We start from the raw sequence: 18,782 nt of genomic DNA, 5'->3' as shown, positions 1-18,782 counted from the left end.
AATACGGACAGCGTCCTCAGAACACACCCATTTTCTTAATTTACGAACATTTCAGGGCACCGCAAGTGTTCTTAGAACACATTCAACTTGCCAGTGAACAATAAGGACAGCGTCCTCAGGACACCCCCCTCCAGCGAACAATACGGAAAACGTCCTCAGAACACCTCCATTTTATCAATTTACGAACATTTCAGGACACAGCGAGTGTTCTTAGAACACATTCAACTTGCCAGCGAACAATACGGACAGGGTCCTCAGGACACCTCCATTTTGTTAATTTACGAATATTTCAGGACACCGCGAGTGTTCTTAGAACACTTTCAACTTGCCAGAGAACAATACGGACAGCATCCTCAGGAGATCCCCATTTTGTTTATTTATGAACATTTCAGGATTCTGTGAGTGTTCTTAGAACACATTCAACTTGCCAGCGAACAATACGGACAGTGTCCTCAGGACACCCCCATTTTGTTTATTTACGAACATTTCAGGACACCACAAGTGTTCTTAGAATACATTCAACTTGCCAGAGAACAATACAGACAGCGTCCTCAGAACACCCCCATTTTGTTAATTTACGAACATTTCAGGACACCGCAAGTGTTCTTAGAACACATTCAACTTTCCAGCGAACAATACGGACAGCGTCCTCAGGACACCCCCATTTTGTTAATTTACGAACATTTCAGGACACTGCGAGTGTTCTTAGAACACTTTCAACTTGCCAGAGAACAATACGGACAGCGTCCTCAGGACACCCCCATTTTGTTTATTTCTGAACATTTCAGGACACCGCGAGTGTTCTTAGAACACATTCAACTTGCCAGTTAACAATAAGGGCAGCGTTCTCAGGACACCCCCATTTTGTTTATTTACAAACATTTCAGGACACCGCGAGTGTTCTTAGAACACATTCAACTTGCCAGCGAACAATACAGACAGCATCCTCAGGACACCCCCATTTTGTTAATTTACGAACATTTCAGGACACCGCAAGTGTTCTTAGAACACTTTCAACCTGCCAGAGAATAATACGGACAGCATCCTCAGGACACCCCCATTTTGTTTATTTACAAACATTTCAGGACACCGCTAGTGTTCTTAGAACACATTCAACTTGCCAGCGGACAATACGGACAGCGTCCTCAGGACACCCCCATTGTGTTTATTTACGAACATTTCAGGACACCGCGAGTGTTCTTAGAACACATTCAACTTGCCAGCAAACAATACGGACAGCGTCCTCAGGACACCCCCGTCCAGCGAACAATATGGACAGCGTCCTCAGAACACCCCCATTTTGTTAATTTACGAACATTTCAGGACACCGCGAGTGTTCTTAGAACATTTTCAACTTGCCAGAGAACAATACGGACAGCGTCCTCATGACACCCCCATTTTGTTAATTTACGAACATTTAGTGGACACCACAAGTGTTCTTAGAACACTTTCAACTTGCCAGCGAACAATACGGACAGCGTCCCCAGAACACCCCCATTTTGTTAATTTACGAACATTCAGGACACCGCAAGTGTTCTTAGAACACAGGACACCGCAAGTGTTTTTAGAACCCATTCAACTACCAGCGAACAATACGGACAGCGTCCTCAGGACACCTCCATCCAGCGAACAATACGGACAGCGTCATCAGAACACCCCCATTTTGTTAGTTCACGAACATTTCAGGACCCGTGAGTGTTCTTAGAACACATTCAACTTGCCAGCGAACAATACGGACAGCATCCTCAGGACACCCCCATTTTGTTAATTTACGAACATTTAGCGAACACCACAAGTGTTCTTACAACACTTTCAACTTGCCAGCGAACAATACGGACAGCGTCCTCAGAACACCCCCATTTTGTTAATTTACGAACATTCAGGACACCGCAAGTGTTCTTAGGACACAGGACACCGCAAGAGTTCTTAGAACCCATTCAACTTACCAGCGAACTATATGGACAGCGTCCTCAGGACCCCCCATCCAGCGAACAATACGGACAGCGTCCTCAGAACACCCCCATTTTGTTAATTTACGAACATTTCAGGACCCGTGAGTGTTCTTAGAACACATTCAACTTGCCAGCGAACAATACGGACAGCGTCCTCAGGACACCCCCATTTTGTTAATTTACAAACATTTAGCGGACAACACAAGTGTTCTTAGAACACTTTCAACTTGCCAGCGAACAATACTGACAGCGTCCTCAGGACACCTCCATCGAGCAAACAATACAGACAGCGTCCTCAGAACACCCCCATTTTGTCAATTTACGAACATTTCAGGACATCGTGAGTGTTCTTAGAACACATTCAACTTGCCAGCGAACAATACGGACAGCGTCCTCAGGACACCCCCATTTTGTTAAGTTACGAACATTTCAGGACACCGCAAGTGTTCTTAGAACACTTTCAACTTGCCAGAGAACAATACAGACAGCGTCCTCGGGACACCCCCATTTTGTTTATTTACGAACATTTCAGGATTCCGCGAGTGTTCTTAGAACACATTCAACTTGCCATCGAACAATACGGACCGTGTCCTCAGGACACCCCCATTTTGTTTATTTCCGAACATTTCAGGACACCACAAGTGTTCTTAGAATATGTTCAACTTGCCAAAGAACAATACAGACAGCATCCTCAGAACACCCCCATTTTGTTAATTTACGAACATTTTAGGACACCGTGAGTGTTCTTAGAACAGTTTCAGCTTGCTTGCGCACAAAACGGACACATATTGCGTCCTCAGAAAACCCCCCCATTTAGTTTATTTAGAACATTTCAGAACAGTGGTAATGTCCGCAGACAAACCGAACACAACAAGAGGGTCTACCACATACAAAGTAGAACATTTAACCTATCTCATACTCTCCCACCCTCCTCAAACACTCTTACACACCAAAACACTCTACTAAATACAAATTTTAAACCAAGTTTCACCGCGCTGTCCGCGGATGTTCACGAATCCAAGATGGCGGGCGCTACCGAAAATCTGATGTGCTTCACGCTCTACGCTGTCCAATCAGTGAACACGCCGCATGTCCGCAGACATGACGCAAGCCGATTGACCAATCAGGACACTGTCCGCGGAGCGAACAGGGAAGTGTGTCCGCGGACCGAATAAAGATTTCACTAATTTTTAATGACCTACTTTTTGGTCATTTTAAAAAAAAACTACTGGACGGATTTTCACCAAATCTGCAAAAGCACATTTCAGGACACTGCGAGTGTTCTAAGAACACATTCAACTTGCCAGCAAACAATACGGACAGCGTCCTCAGGTCACCCCCATCCAGCGAACAATACGGACAGCGTCCTCAGAACACCCACATTTTGTTAATTTACGAACATTCAGGACACCGCAAGTGTTCTTAGGACACAGGACACCGCGAGAGTTCTTAGAACCCATTCAACTTACCAGCGAACTATACGGACAGCGTCCTCAGAACACCCACATTTGGTTATTTTTCAGAACATTTCAGGACCCGTGAGTGTTCTTAGAACACATTTATCTTGCCAGCGAACAATGCGGACAGCGTCCTCAGGACACCCCCATTTTTTTAATTTACGAACATTTCAGCACACCGCGAGTGTTCTTAGAACACTTTCAACTTGCCAGAGAACAATACGGACAGCGTCCTCAGAACACACCCATTTTCTTAATTTACGAACATTTCAGGGCACCGCAAGTGTTCTTAGAACACATTCAACTTGCCAGTGAACTATACGGACAGCGTCCTCAGGACACCCCCCTCCAGCGAACAATACGGAAAACGTCCTCAGAACACCTCCATTTTATCAATTTACGAACATTTCAGGACACAGCGAGTGTTCTTAGAACACATTCAACTTGCCAGCGAACAATACTGACAGGGTCCTCAGGACACCTCCATTTTGTTAATTTACGAATATTTCAGGACACCGCGAGTGTTCTTAGAACACTTTCAACTTGCCAGAGAACAATACGGACAGCATCCTCAGGAGATCCCCATTTTGTTTATTTATGAACATTTCAGGATTCTGTGAGTGTTCTTAGAACACATTCAACTTGCCAGCGAACAATACGGACAGTGTCCTCAGGACACCCCCATTTTGTTTATTTACGAACATTTCAGGACACCACAAGTGTTCTTAGAATACATTCAACTTGCCAGAGAACAATACAGACAGCGTCCTCAGAACACCCCCATTTTGTTAATTTACGAACATTTCAGGACACCGCAAGTGTTCTTAGAACACATTCAACTTTCCAGCGAACAATACGGACAGCGTCCTCAGGACACCCCCATTTTGTTAATTTACGAACATTTCAGGACACTGCGAGTGTTCTTAGAACACTTTCAACTTGCCAGAGAACAATACGGACAGCGTCCTCAGGACACCCCCATTTTGTTTATTTCTGAACATTTCAGGACACCGCGAGTGTTCTTAGAACACATTCAACTTGCGAGTGAACAATACGGGCAGCGTTCTCAGGATACCGCCATTTTGTTAATTTACGAACATTTCAGGACACCGCGAGTGTTCTTAGAACACTTTAAACTTGTCAGAGAACAATACGGACAGCTTCCTCAGGACACCCCCATTTTGTTTATTTACGAACATTTCAGGACACTGCAAGTGTTCTTAGAACACATTCAACTTGCCAGCGAACAATACAGACAGCATCCTCAGTACACCCCCATTTTGTTTATTTACAAACATATCAGGACACCACAAGTGTTCTTAGAACACAGTCAACTTGCCAGAGAACAATACGGACACCATCCTCAGGACACCCCCATTTTGTTTATTTATGAACATTTCAGGACACCGCAAGTGTTCTTAGAACACATTCAACTTGCCAGCGTACAATACAGACAGCATCCTCAGGACACCCCCATTTTGTTAATTTACGAACATTTCAGGACACCGCAAGTGTTCTTAGAACACTTTCAACTTGCCAGAGAATAATACGGACAGCGTCCTCAGGACACCCCCATTTCGTTTATTTACAAACATTTCAGGACACCGCAAGTGTTCTTAGAACACATTCAACTTGCCAGCGAACAATACGGACAGCGTCCTCAGGACACCCCCATTGTGTTTATTTACGAACATTTCAGGACACTGCAAGTGTTCTTTGAACACATTAAACTTGCCAGCGAACAATACGGACAGCGTCCTCAGGACACCCCCATCCAGCGAACAATACGGACAGCGTCCTCAGAACACCCCCATTTTGTTAATTTACAAACATTTCAGGACACCGCGAGTGTTCTTAGAACACTTTCAACTTGCCGAGAAAAATACGGACAGCGTCCTCATGACACCCCCATTTTGTTAATTTACGAACATTTAGTGGACACCACAAGTGTTCTTAGAACACTTTCAACTTGCCAGCGAACAATACGGACAGCTTCCCCAGAACACCCCCATTTTGTTAATTTACGAACATTCAGGACACCGCAAGTGTTCTTAGAACACAGGACACCCAAGTGTTTTTAGAACCCATTCAATTTACCAGCGAACATTACGGACAGCGTCCTCAGGAAACCTCCATCCAGCGAACAATACGGACAGTGTCCTCAGAACACCCCCATTTTGTTAATTTACGAACATTTCAGGAACCGTGAGTGTTCTTAGAACACATTCAACTTGCCAGCGAACAATACGGACAGCGTCCTCAGGACTCCCCCATTTTGTTAATTTACGAACATTTAGCGGATACCACAAATGTTCTTAGAACACTTTCAACTTGCCAGCGAACAATACGGACAGCGTCCTCAGAACACACCCATTTTGTTAATTTACAAACATCTCAGGACTCCGCGAGTGTTCTTAGAACACATTCAACTTGCCAGCGAACAATACGGACAGCATTCTCAGGACACCCCCATCCAGCGAACAATACAGACAGTGTCCTCAGAACACCCCCATTTTGTCAATTTACGAACATTTCAGGACACCGCGAGTGTTCTTAGAACAGATTCAACTTGCCAGCGAACAATACGGACAGCGTCCTCAGGACACCCCCATTTTGTTAAGTTACGAAAATTTCAGGACACCGCAAGTGTTCTTAGAACACTTTCAACTTGCCATAGAACAATACAGACAGCGTCCTCAGGACACCCCCAATTTGTTTATTTACGAACATTTCAGGATTCCGCGAGTGTTCTTAGAACACATTCAACTTGCCAGCGAACAATACGGACAGCATTCTCAGGACACCCCCATCCAGCGAACAATACAGACAGTGTCCTCAGAACACCCCCATTTTGTCAAGTTACGAACATTTCAGGACACCGCAAGTGTTCTTAGAACACTTTCAACTTGCCATAGAACAATACAGACAGCGTCCTCAGGACACCCCCAATTTGTTTATTTACGAACATTTCAGGATTCCGCAAGTGTTCTTAGAACACATTCAACTTGCCAGAGAACAATACAGACAGCATCCTCAGAACACCTCCATTTTGTTAAGTTACGAACATTTCAGGACACCGCAAGTGTTCTTAGAACACTTTCAACTTGCCATAGAACAATACGGACAGTGTCCTCAGGACACCCCCATTTTGTTTATTTCCGAACATTTCAGGACACCACAAGTGTTCTTAGAATATGTTCAACTTGCCAGAGAACAATAGAGACAGCATCCTCAGAACACCTCCATTTTGTTAATTTACGAACATTTCAGGACACTGCGAGTGTTCTTAGAACACATTCAACTTTCCAGCGAATAATACGGACAGCGTCCTCAGGACCCCCCCCATTTTGTTGATTTACAAACATTTCAGGACACCGCGAGTGTTCTTAGAACACATTCAACTTGCCAGCGAACAATACGGACAGCGCCCTCATGACACCCCCATTTTGTTTATTTACAAACATTACAGGACACCGCAAGTGTTCTTAGAACAAATTCAACTTGCCATTGAACAATACGGACAGTGTTGTCAGGACACCCCCATTTTGTTTATTTATGAACATTTCAGGACACCGCGAGTGTTCTTAGAACACATTCAACTTGCCAGCAAACGATTCGGACAGTGTCCTCAGGACACCCCCATTTTGTCAATTTACGAACATTTAGCGGACACCACAAGTGTTCTTAGAAGACTTTCAACTTGCCAGCGAACAATACTGACAGCGTCCTCAGAACACACCCATTTTGTTAATTTACAAACATTTCAGGACACCGCAAGTGTTCTTAGAACACATTCAACTTGCGAGCTAACAATACGGACAGCGTCCTCAGGACACCCCCATTTTGTTAATTTACAAACATTTCAGGACACCGCAAGTGTTCTTAGAACACATTCAACTTGCGAGCTAACAATACAGACAGCGTCCTCAGGACACCCCCATTTTGTTAATTTACTAACATTTAGTGGACACCACGAGTGTTCTTAGAACACTTTCAACTTGCCAGCGAACAATACGGGCAGCGTCCTCAGAACACCCCCATTTTGTTAATTTACGAACATTCAGGACACTGCAAGTGTTCTTAGGACACAGGACACCGCGAGAGTTCTTAGAACCCATTCAACTTACCAGCGAACTAAACGGACAGCGTCCTCAGGACCCCCCATCCAGCGAACAATACGGACAGCGTCCTCAGAACACCCCCATTTTGTTAATTTACGAACATTTCAGGACCCGTGAGTGTTCTTAGAACACATTCAACTTGCCAGCGAACAATACGGACAGCGTCCTCAGGACACCCCCATTTTGTTAATTTACGAACATTTAGCGGACACCACAAGTGTTCTTAGAACACTTTCAACTTGCCAGCAAATAATACTGACAGCGTCCTCAGAACACACCCATTTTGTTAATTTACAAACATTTCAGGACTCCGCGAGTGTTCTTAGAACACATTCAACTTGCCAGCGAACAATACGGACAGCGTCCTCAGAACACCCCATTTTGTTAATTTACGAACATTCAGGACACTGCAAGTGTTCTTAGGACACAGGACACCGCGAGAGTTCTTAGAACCCATTCAACTTACCAGCGAACTAAACGGACAGCGTCCTCAGGACCCCCCATCCAGCGAACAATACGGACAGCGTCCTCAGAACACCCCCATTTTGTTAATTCACGAACATTTCAGGACCCGTGAGTGTTCTTAGAACACATTCAACTTGCCAGCGAACAATACGGACAGCGTCCTCAGGACACCCCCATTTTGTTAATTTACGAACATTTAGCGGACACCACAAGTGTTCTTAGAACACTTTCAACTTGCCAGCAAACAATACTTACAGCGTCCTCAGAACACACCCATTTTGTTAGTTTACAAACATTTCAGGACTCCGCGAGTGTTCTTAGAACACATTCAACTTGCCAGCGAACAATATGGACAGCGTCCTCAGGACACCCTCATCCAGTGAACAATACAGACAGTGTCCTCAGAACACCCCCATTTTGTCAATTTACGAACATTTCAGGACACCACAAGTGTTCTTAGAATACGTTCAACTTGCCAGAGAACAATACAGACAGCGTCCTCAGAACACCCCCATTTTGTTAATTTACAAACATTTCAGGACTCCGCAAGTGTTCTTAGAACACATTCAACTTGCCAGCGAACAATACGGACAGCGTCCTCAGGACACCCCCATCCAGTGAACAATACAGACAGCGTCCTCAGAACACCCCCATTTTGTCAATTTACGAACATTTCAGGACACTGCGAGTGTTCTTAGAACACATTCAACTTGCCAGTTAACAATAAGGGCAGCGTTCTCAGGACACCCCCATTTTGTTTATTTACAAACATTTCAGGACACCGCTAGTGTTCTTAGAACACATTCAACTTGCCAGCGAACAATACGGACAGCGTCCTCAGGACACCCCCATTTTTTTAATTTACGAACATTTCAGCACACCGCGAGTGTTCTTAGAACACTTTCAACTTGCCAGAGAACAATACGGACAGCGTCCTCAGAACACACCCATTTTCTTAATTTACGAACATTTCAGGGCACCGCAAGTGTTCTTAGAACACATTCAACTTGCCAGTGAACAATAAGGACAGCGTCCTCAGGACACCCCCCTCCAGCGAACAATACGGAAAACGTCCTCAGAACACCTCCATTTTATCAATTTACGAACATTTCAGGACACAGCGAGTGTTCTTAGAACACATTCAACTTGCCAGCGAACAATACGGACAGGGTCCTCAGGACACCTCCATTTTGTTAATTTACGAATATTTCAGGACACCGCGAGTGTTCTTAGAACACTTTCAACTTGCCAGAGAACAATACGGACAGCATCCTCAGGAGATCCCCATTTTGTTTATTTATGAACATTTCAGGATTCTGTGAGTGTTCTTAGAACACATTCAACTTGCCAGCGAACAATACGGACAGTGTCCTCAGGACACCCCCATTTTGTTTATTTACGAACATTTCAGGACACCACAAGTGTTCTTAGAATACATTCAACTTGCCAGAGAACAATACAGACAGCGTCCTCAGAACACCCCCATTTTGTTAATTTACGAACATTTCAGGACACCGCAAGTGTTCTTAGAACACATTCAACTTTCCAGCGAACAATACGGACAGCGTCCTCAGGACACCCCCATTTTGTTAATTTACGAACATTTCAGGACACTGCGAGTGTTCTTAGAACACTTTCAACTTGCCAGAGAACAATACGGACAGCGTCCTCAGGACACCCCCATTTTGTTTATTTCTGAACATTTCAGGACACCGCGAGTGTTCTTAGAACACATTCAACTTGCCAGTTAACAATAAGGGCAGCGTTCTCAGGACACCCCCATTTTGTTTATTTACAAACATTTCAGGACACCGCGAGTGTTCTTAGAACACATTCAACTTGCCAGCGAACAATACAGACAGCATCCTCAGGACACCCCCATTTTGTTAATTTACGAACATTTCAGGACACCGCAAGTGTTCTTAGAACACTTTCAACCTGCCAGAGAATAATACGGACAGCATCCTCAGGACACCCCCATTTTGTTTATTTACAAACATTTCAGGACACCGCTAGTGTTCTTAGAACACATTCAACTTGCCAGCGAACAATACGGACAGCGTCCTCAGGACACCCCCATTGTGTTTATTTACGAACATTTCAGGACACCGCGAGTGTTCTTAGAACACATTCAACTTGCCAGCAAACAATACGGACAGCGTCCTCAGGACACCCCCGTCCAGCGAACAATATGGACAGCGTCCTCAGAACACCCCCATTTTGTTAATTTACGAACATTTCAGGACACCGCGAGTGTTCTTAGAACATTTTCAACTTGCCAGAGAACAATACGGACAGCGTCCTCATGACACCCCCATTTTGTTAATTTACGAACATTTAGTGGACACCACAAGTGTTCTTAGAACACTTTCAACTTGCCAGCGAACAATACGGACAGCGTCCCCAGAACACCCCCATTTTGTTAATTTACGAACATTCAGGACACCGCAAGTGTTCTTAGAACACAGGACACCGCAAGTGTTTTTAGAACCCATTCAACTACCAGCGAACAATACGGACAGCGTCCTCAGGACACCTCCATCCAGCGAACAATACGGACAGCGTCATCAGAACACCCCCATTTTGTTAGTTCACGAACATTTCAGGACCCGTGAGTGTTCTTAGAACACATTCAACTTGCCAGCGAACAATACGGACAGCATCCTCAGGACACCCCCATTTTGTTAATTTACGAACATTTAGCGAACACCACAAGTGTTCTTACAACACTTTCAACTTGCCAGCGAACAATACGGACAGCGTCCTCAGAACACCCCCATTTTGTTAATTTACGAACATTCAGGACACCGCAAGTGTTCTTAGGACACAGGACACCGCAAGAGTTCTTAGAACCCATTCAACTTACCAGCGAACTATACGGACAGCGTCCTCAGGACCCCCCATCCAGCGAACAATACGGACAGCGTCCTCAGAACACCCCCATTTTGTTAATTTACGAACATTTCAGGACCCGTGAGTGTTCTTAGAACACATTCAACTTGCCAGCGAACAATACGGACAGCGTCCTCAGGACACCCCCATTTTGTTAATTTACAAACATTTAGCGGACAACACAAGTGTTCTTAGAACACTTTCAACTTGCCAGCGAACAATACTGACAGCGTCCTCAGGACACCTCCATCGAGCAAACAATACAGACAGCGTCCTCAGAACACCCCCATTTTGTCAATTTACGAACATTTCAGGACATCGTGAGTGTTCTTAGAACACATTCAACTTGCCAGCGAACAATACGGACAGCGTCCTCAGGACACCCCCATTTTGTTAAGTTACGAACATTTCAGGACACCGCAAGTGTTCTTAGAACACTTTCAACTTGCCAGAGAACAATACAGACAGCGTCCTCGGGACACCCCCATTTTGTTTATTTACGAACATTTCAGGATTCCGCGAGTGTTCTTAGAACACATTCAACTTGCCATCGAACAATACGGACCGTGTCCTCAGGACACCCCCATTTTGTTTATTTCCGAACATTTCAGGACACCACAAGTGTTCTTAGAATATGTTCAACTTGCCAAAGAACAATACAGACAGCATCCTCAGAACACCCCCATTTTGTTAATTTACGAACATTTTAGGACACCGTGAGTGTTCTTAGAACAGTTTCAGCTTGCTTGCGCACAAAACGGACACATATTGCGTCCTCAGAAAACCCCCCCATTTAGTTTATTTAGAACATTTCAGAACAGTGGTAATGTCCGCAGACAAACCGAACACAACAAGAGGGTCTACCACATACAAAGTAGAACATTTAACCTATCTCATACTCTCCCACCCTCCTCAAACACTCTTACACACCAAAACACTCTACTAAATACAAATTTTAAACCAAGTTTCACCGCGCTGTCCGCGGATGTTCACAAATCCAAGATGGCGGGCGCTACCGAAAATCTGATGTGCTTCACGCTCTACGCTGTCCAATCAGTGAACACGCCGCATGTCCGCAGACATGACGCAAGCCGATTGACCAATCAGGACACTGTCCGCGGAGCGAACAGGGAAGTGTGTCCGCGGACCGAATAAAGATTTCACTAATTTTTAATGACCTACTTTTTGGTCATTTTAAAAAAAAACTACTGGACGGATTTTCACCAAATCTGCAAAAGCACATTTCAGGACACTGCGAGTGTTCTAAGAACACATTCAACTTGCCAGCAAACAATACGGACAGCGTCCTCAGGTCACCCCCATCCAGCGAACAATACGGACAGCGTCCTCAGAACACCCACATTTTGTTAATTTACGAACATTCAGGACACCGCAAGTGTTCTTAGGACACAGGACACCGCGAGAGTTCTTAGAACCCATTCAACTTACCAGCGAACTATACGGACAGCGTCCTCAGAACACCCACATTTGGTTATTTTTCAGAACATTTCAGGACCCGTGAGTGTTCTTAGAACACATTTATCTTGCCAGCGAAAAATGCGGACAGCGTCCTCAGGACACCCCCATTTTTTTAATTTACGAACATTTCAGCACACCGCGAGTGTTCTTAGAACACTTTCAACTTGCCAGAGAACAATACGGACAGCGTCCTCAGAACACACCCATTTTCTTAATTTACGAACATTTCAGGGCACCGCAAGTGTTCTTAGAACACATTCAACTTGCCAGTGAACTATACGGACAGCGTCCTCAGGACACCCCCCTCCAGCGAACAATACGGAAAACGTCCTCAGAACACCTCCATTTTATCAATTTACGAACATTTCAGGACAAAGCGAGTGTTCTTAGAACACATTCAACTTGCCAGCGAACAATACTGACAGGGTCCTCAGGACACCTCCATTTTGTTAATTTACGAATATTTCAGGACACCGCGAGTGTTCTTAGAACACTTTCAACTTGCCAGAGAACAATACGGACAGCATCCTCAGGAGATCCCCATTTTGTTTATTTATGAACATTTCAGGATTCTGTGAGTGTTCTTAGAACACATTCAACTTGCCAGCGAACAATACGGACAGTGTCCTCAGGACACCCCCATTTTGTTTATTTACGAACATTTCAGGACACCACAAGTGTTCTTAGAATACATTCAACTTGCCAGAGAACAATACAGACAGCGTCCTCAGAACACCCCCATTTTGTTAATTTACGAACATTTCAGGACACCGCAAGTGTTCTTAGAACACATTCAACTTTCCAGCGAACAATACGGACAGCGTCCTCAGGACACCCCCATTTTGTTAATTTACGAACATTTCAGGACACTGCGAGTGTTCTTAGAACACTTTCAACTTGCCAGAGAACAATACGGACAGCGTCCTCAGGACACCCCCATTTTGTTTATTTCTGAACATTTCAGGACACCGCGAGTGTTCTTAGAACACATTCAACTTGCGAGTGAACAATACGGGCAGCGTTCTCAGGATACCGCCATTTTGTTAATTTACGAACATTTCAGGACACCGCGAGTGTTCTTAGAACACTTTAAACTTGTCAGAGAACAATACGGACAGCTTCCTCAGGACACCCCCATTTTGTTTATTTACGAACATTTCAGGACACTGCAAGTGTTCTTAGAACACATTCAACTTGCCAGCGAACAATACAGACAGCATCCTCAGTACACCCCCATTTTGTTTATTTACAAACATATCAGGACACCACAAGTGTTCTTAGAACACAGTCAACTTGCCAGAGAACAATACGGACACCATCCTCAGGACACCCCCATTTTGTTTATTTATGAACATTTCAGGACACCGCAAGTGTTCTTAGAACACATTCAACTTGCCAGCGTACAATACAGACAGCATCCTCAGGACACCCCCATTTTGTTAATTTACGAACATTTCAGGACACCGCAAGTGTTCTTAGAACACTTTCAACTTGCCAGAGAATAATACGGACAGCATCCTCAGGACACCCCCATTTCGTTTATTTACAAACATTTCAGGACACCGCAAGTGTTCTTAGAACACATTCAACTTGCCAGCGAACAATACGGACAGCGTCCTCAGGACACCCCCATTGTGTTTATTTACGAACATTTCAGGACACTGCAAGTGTTCTTTGAACACATTAAACTTGCCAGCGAACAATACGGACAGCGTCCTCAGGACACCCCCATCCAGCGAACAATACGGACAGCGTCCTCAGAACACCCCCATTTTGTTAATTTACAAACATTTCAGGACACCGCGAGTGTTCTTAGAACACTTTCAACTTGCCGAGAAAAATACGGACAGCGTCCTCATGACACCCCCATTTTGTTAATTTACGAACATTTAGTGGACACCACAAGTGTTCTTAGAACACTTTCAACTTGCCAGCGAACAATACGGACAGCTTCCCCAGAACACCCCCATTTTGTTAATTTACGAACATTCAGGACACCGCAAGTGTTCTTAGAACACAGGACACCCAAGTGTTTTTAGAACCCATTCAATTTACCAGCGAACATTACGGACAGCGTCCTCAGGAAACCTCCATCCAGCGGACAATACGGACAGTGTCCTCAGAACACCCCCATTTTGTTAATTTACGAACATTTCAGGAACCGTGAGTGTTCTTAGAACACATTCAACTTGCCAGCGAACAATACGGACAGCGTCCTCAGGACTCCCCCATTTTGTTAATTTACGAACATTTAGCGGATACCACAAATGTTCTTAGAACACTTTCAACTTGCCAGCGAACAATACGGACAGCGTCCTCAGAACACACCCATTTTGTTAATTTACAAACATCTCAGGACTCCGCGAGTGTTCTTAGAACACATTCAACTTGCCAGCGAACAATACGGACAGCATTCTCAGGACACCCCCATCCAGCGAACAATACAGACAGTGTCCTCAGAACACCCCCATTTTGTCAATTTACGAACATTTCAGGACACCGCGAGTGTTCTTAGAACAGATTCAACTTGCCAGCGAACAATACGGACAGCGTCCTCAGGACACCCCCATTTTGTTAAGTTACGAAAATTTCAGGACACCGCAAGTGTTCTTAGAACACTTTCAACTTGCCATAGAACAATACAGACAGCGTCCTCAGGACACCCCCAATTTGTTTATTTACGAACATTTCAGGATTCCGCGAGTGTTCTTAGAACACATTCAACTTGCCAGCGAACAATACGGACAGCATTCTCAGGACACCCCCATCCAGCGAACAATACAGACAGTGTCCTCAGAACACCCCCATTTTGTCAAGTTACGAACATTTCAGGACACCGCAAGTGTTCTTAGAACACTTTCAACTTGCCATAGAACAATACAGACAGCGTCCTCAGGACACCCCCAATTTGTTTATTTACGAACATTTCAGGATTCCGCAAGTGTTCTTAGAACACATTCAACTTGCCAGAGAACAATACAGACAGCATCCTCAGAACACCTCCATTTTGTTAAGTTACGAACATTTCAGGACACCGCAAGTGTTCTTAGAACACTTTCAACTTGCCATAGAACAATACGGACAGTGTCCTCAGGACACCCCCATTTTGTTTATTTCCGAACATTTCAGGACACCACAAGTGTTCTTAGAATATGTTCAACTTGCCAGAGAACAATACAGACAGCATCCTCAGAACACCTCCATTTTGTTAATTTACGAACATTTCAGGACACTGCGAGTGTTCTTAGAACACATTCAACTTTCCAGCGAATAATACGGACAGCGTCCTCAGGACTCCCCCCATTTTGTTGATTTACAAACATTTCAGGACACCGCGAGTGTTCTTAGAACACATTCAACTTGCCAGCGAACAATACGGACAGCGCCCTCATGACACCCCCATTTTGTTTATTTACAAACATTACAGGACACCGCAAGTGTTCTTAGAACAAATTCAACTTGCCATTGAACAATACGGACAGTGTTGTCAGGACACCCCCATTTTGTTTATTTATGAACATTTCAGGACACCGCGAGTGTTCTTAGAACACATTCAACTTGCCAGCAAACAATTCGGACAGTGTCCTCAGGACACCCCCATTTTGTCAATTTACGAACATTTAGCGGACACCACAAGTGTTCTTAGAAGACTTTCAACTTGCCAGCGAACAATACTGACAGCGTCCTCAGAACACACCCATTTTGTTAATTTACAAACATTTCAGGACACCGCAAGTGTTCTTAGAACACATTCAACTTGCGAGCTAACAATACGGACAGCGTCCTCAGGACACCCCCATTTTGTTAATTTACAAACATTTCAGGACACCGCAAGTGTTCTTAGAACACATTCAACTTGCGAGCTAACAATACAGACAGCGTCCTCAGGACACCCCCATTTTGTTAATTTACTAACATTTAGTGGACACCACGAGTGTTCTTAGAACACTTTCAACTTGCCAGCGAACAATACGGGCAGCGTCCTCAGAACACCCCCATTTTGTTAATTTACGAACATTCAGGACACTGCAAGTGTTCTTAGGACACAGGACACCGCGAGAGTTCTTAGAACCCATTCAACTTACCAGCGAACTAAACGGACAGCGTCCTCAGGACCCCCCATCCAGCGAACAATACAGACAGCGTCCTCAGAACACCCCCATTTTGTTAATTTACGAACATTTCAGGACCCGTGAGTGTTCTTAGAACACATTCAACTTGCCAGCGAACAATACGGACAGCGTCCTCAGGACACCCCCATTTTGTTAATTTACGAACATTTAGCGGACACCACAAGTGTTCTTAGAACACTTTCAACTTGCCAGCAAATAATACTGACAGAGTCCTCAGAACACACCCATTTTGTTAATTTACAAACATTTCAGGACTCCGCGAGTGTTCTTAGAACACATTCAACTTGCCAGCGAACAATACGGACAGCGTCCTCAGAACACCCCATTTTGTTAATTTACGAACATTCAGGACACTGCAAGTGTTCTTAGGACACAGGACACCGCGAGAGTTCTTAGAACCCATTCAACTTACCAGCGAACTAAACGGACAGCGTCCTCAGGACCCCCCATCCAGCGAACAATACGGACAGCGTCCTCAGAACACCCCCATTTTGTTAATTCACGAACATTTCAGGACCCGTGAGTGTTCTTAGAACACATTCAACTTGCCAGCGAACAATACGGACAGCGTCCTCAGGACACCCCCATTTTGTTAATTTACGAACATTTAGCGGACACCACAAGTGTTCTTAGAACACTTTCAACTTGCCAGCAAACAATACTTACAGCGTCCTCAGAACACACCCATTTTGTTAGTTTACAAACATTTCAGGACTCCGCGAGTGTTCTTAGAACACATTCAACTTGCCAGCGAACAATATGGACAGCGTCCTCAGGACACCCTCATCCAGTGAACAATACAGACAGTGTCCTCAGAACACCCCCATTTTGTCAATTTACGAACATTTCAGGACACCACAAGTGTTCTTAGAATACGTTCAACTTGCCAGAGAACAATACAGACAGCGTCCTCAGAACACCCCCATTTTGTTAATTTACAAACATTTCAGGACTCCGCAAGTGTTCTTAGAACACATTCAACTTGCCAGCGAACAATACGGACAGCGTCCTCAGGACACCCCCATCCAGTGAACAATACAGACAGCGTCCTCAGAACACCCCCATTTTGTCAATTTACGAACATTTCAGGACACTGCGAGTGTTCTTAGAACACATTCAACTTGCCAGTTAACAATAAGGGCAGCGTTCTCAGGACACCCCCATTTTGTTTATTTACAAACATTTCAGGACACCGCTAGTGTTCTTAGAACACATTCAACTTGCCAGCGAACAATACGGACAGCGTCCTCAGGACACCCCCATTGTGTTTATTTACGAACATTTCAGGACACCGCAAAAATTCTTAGAACACATTCAACTTGCCAGCAAACAATACGGACAGCGTCCTCAGGACACCCCCGTCCAGCGAACAATACGGACAGCGTCCTCAGAACACCCCAATTTTGTTAATTTACGAACATTTCAGGACACCGCGAGTGTTCTTAGAACACTTTCAACTTGCCAGCGAACAATACGGACAGCATTCTCAGGACACCCCCATCCAGCGAACAATACAGACAGTGTCCTCAGAACACCCCCATTTTGTCAATTTACGAACATTTCAGGACACCGCGAGTGTTCTTAGAACAGATTCAACTTGCCAGCGAACAATACGGACAGCGTCCTCAGGACACCCCCATTTTGTTAAGTTACGAAAATTTCAGGACACCGCAAGTGTTCTTAGAACACTTTCAACTTGCCATAGAACAATACAGACAGCGTCCTCAGGACACCCCCAATTTGTTTATTTACGAACATTTCAGGATTCCGCGAGTGTTCTTAGAACACATTCAACTTGCCAGTGAACAATACGGACAGCATTCTCAGGACACCCCCATCCAGCGAACAATACAGACAGCGTCCTCAGGACACCCCCAATTTGTTTATTTACAAACATTTCAGGATTCCGCGAGTGTTCTTAGAACACATTCAACTTGCCAGCGAACAATACGGACAGCATTCTCAGGACACCCCCATCCAGCGAACAATACAGACAGTGTCCTCAGAACACCCCCATTTTGTCAAGTTACGAACATTTCAGGACACCGCAAGTGTTCTTAGAACACTTTCAACTTGCCATAGAACAATACAGACAGCGTCCTCAGGACACCCCCAATTTGTTTATTTACGAACATTTCAGGATTCCGCAAGTGTTCTTAGAACACATTCAACTTGCCAGAGAACAATACAGACAGCATCCTCAGAACACCTCCATTTTGTTAAGTTACGAACATTTCAGGACACCGCAAGTGTTCTTAGAACACTTTCAACTTGCCATAGAAC

Source organism: Ambystoma mexicanum, chromosome 6q (genome assembly GCF_040938575.1).
Source record: "Ambystoma mexicanum isolate Mex_15411 chromosome 6q, UKY_AmexF1_1, whole genome shotgun sequence".
NCBI classification, from domain to species: domain Eukaryota; kingdom Metazoa; phylum Chordata; class Amphibia; order Caudata; family Ambystomatidae; genus Ambystoma; species Ambystoma mexicanum.
This window is presented reverse-complemented; position numbering follows the sequence as displayed.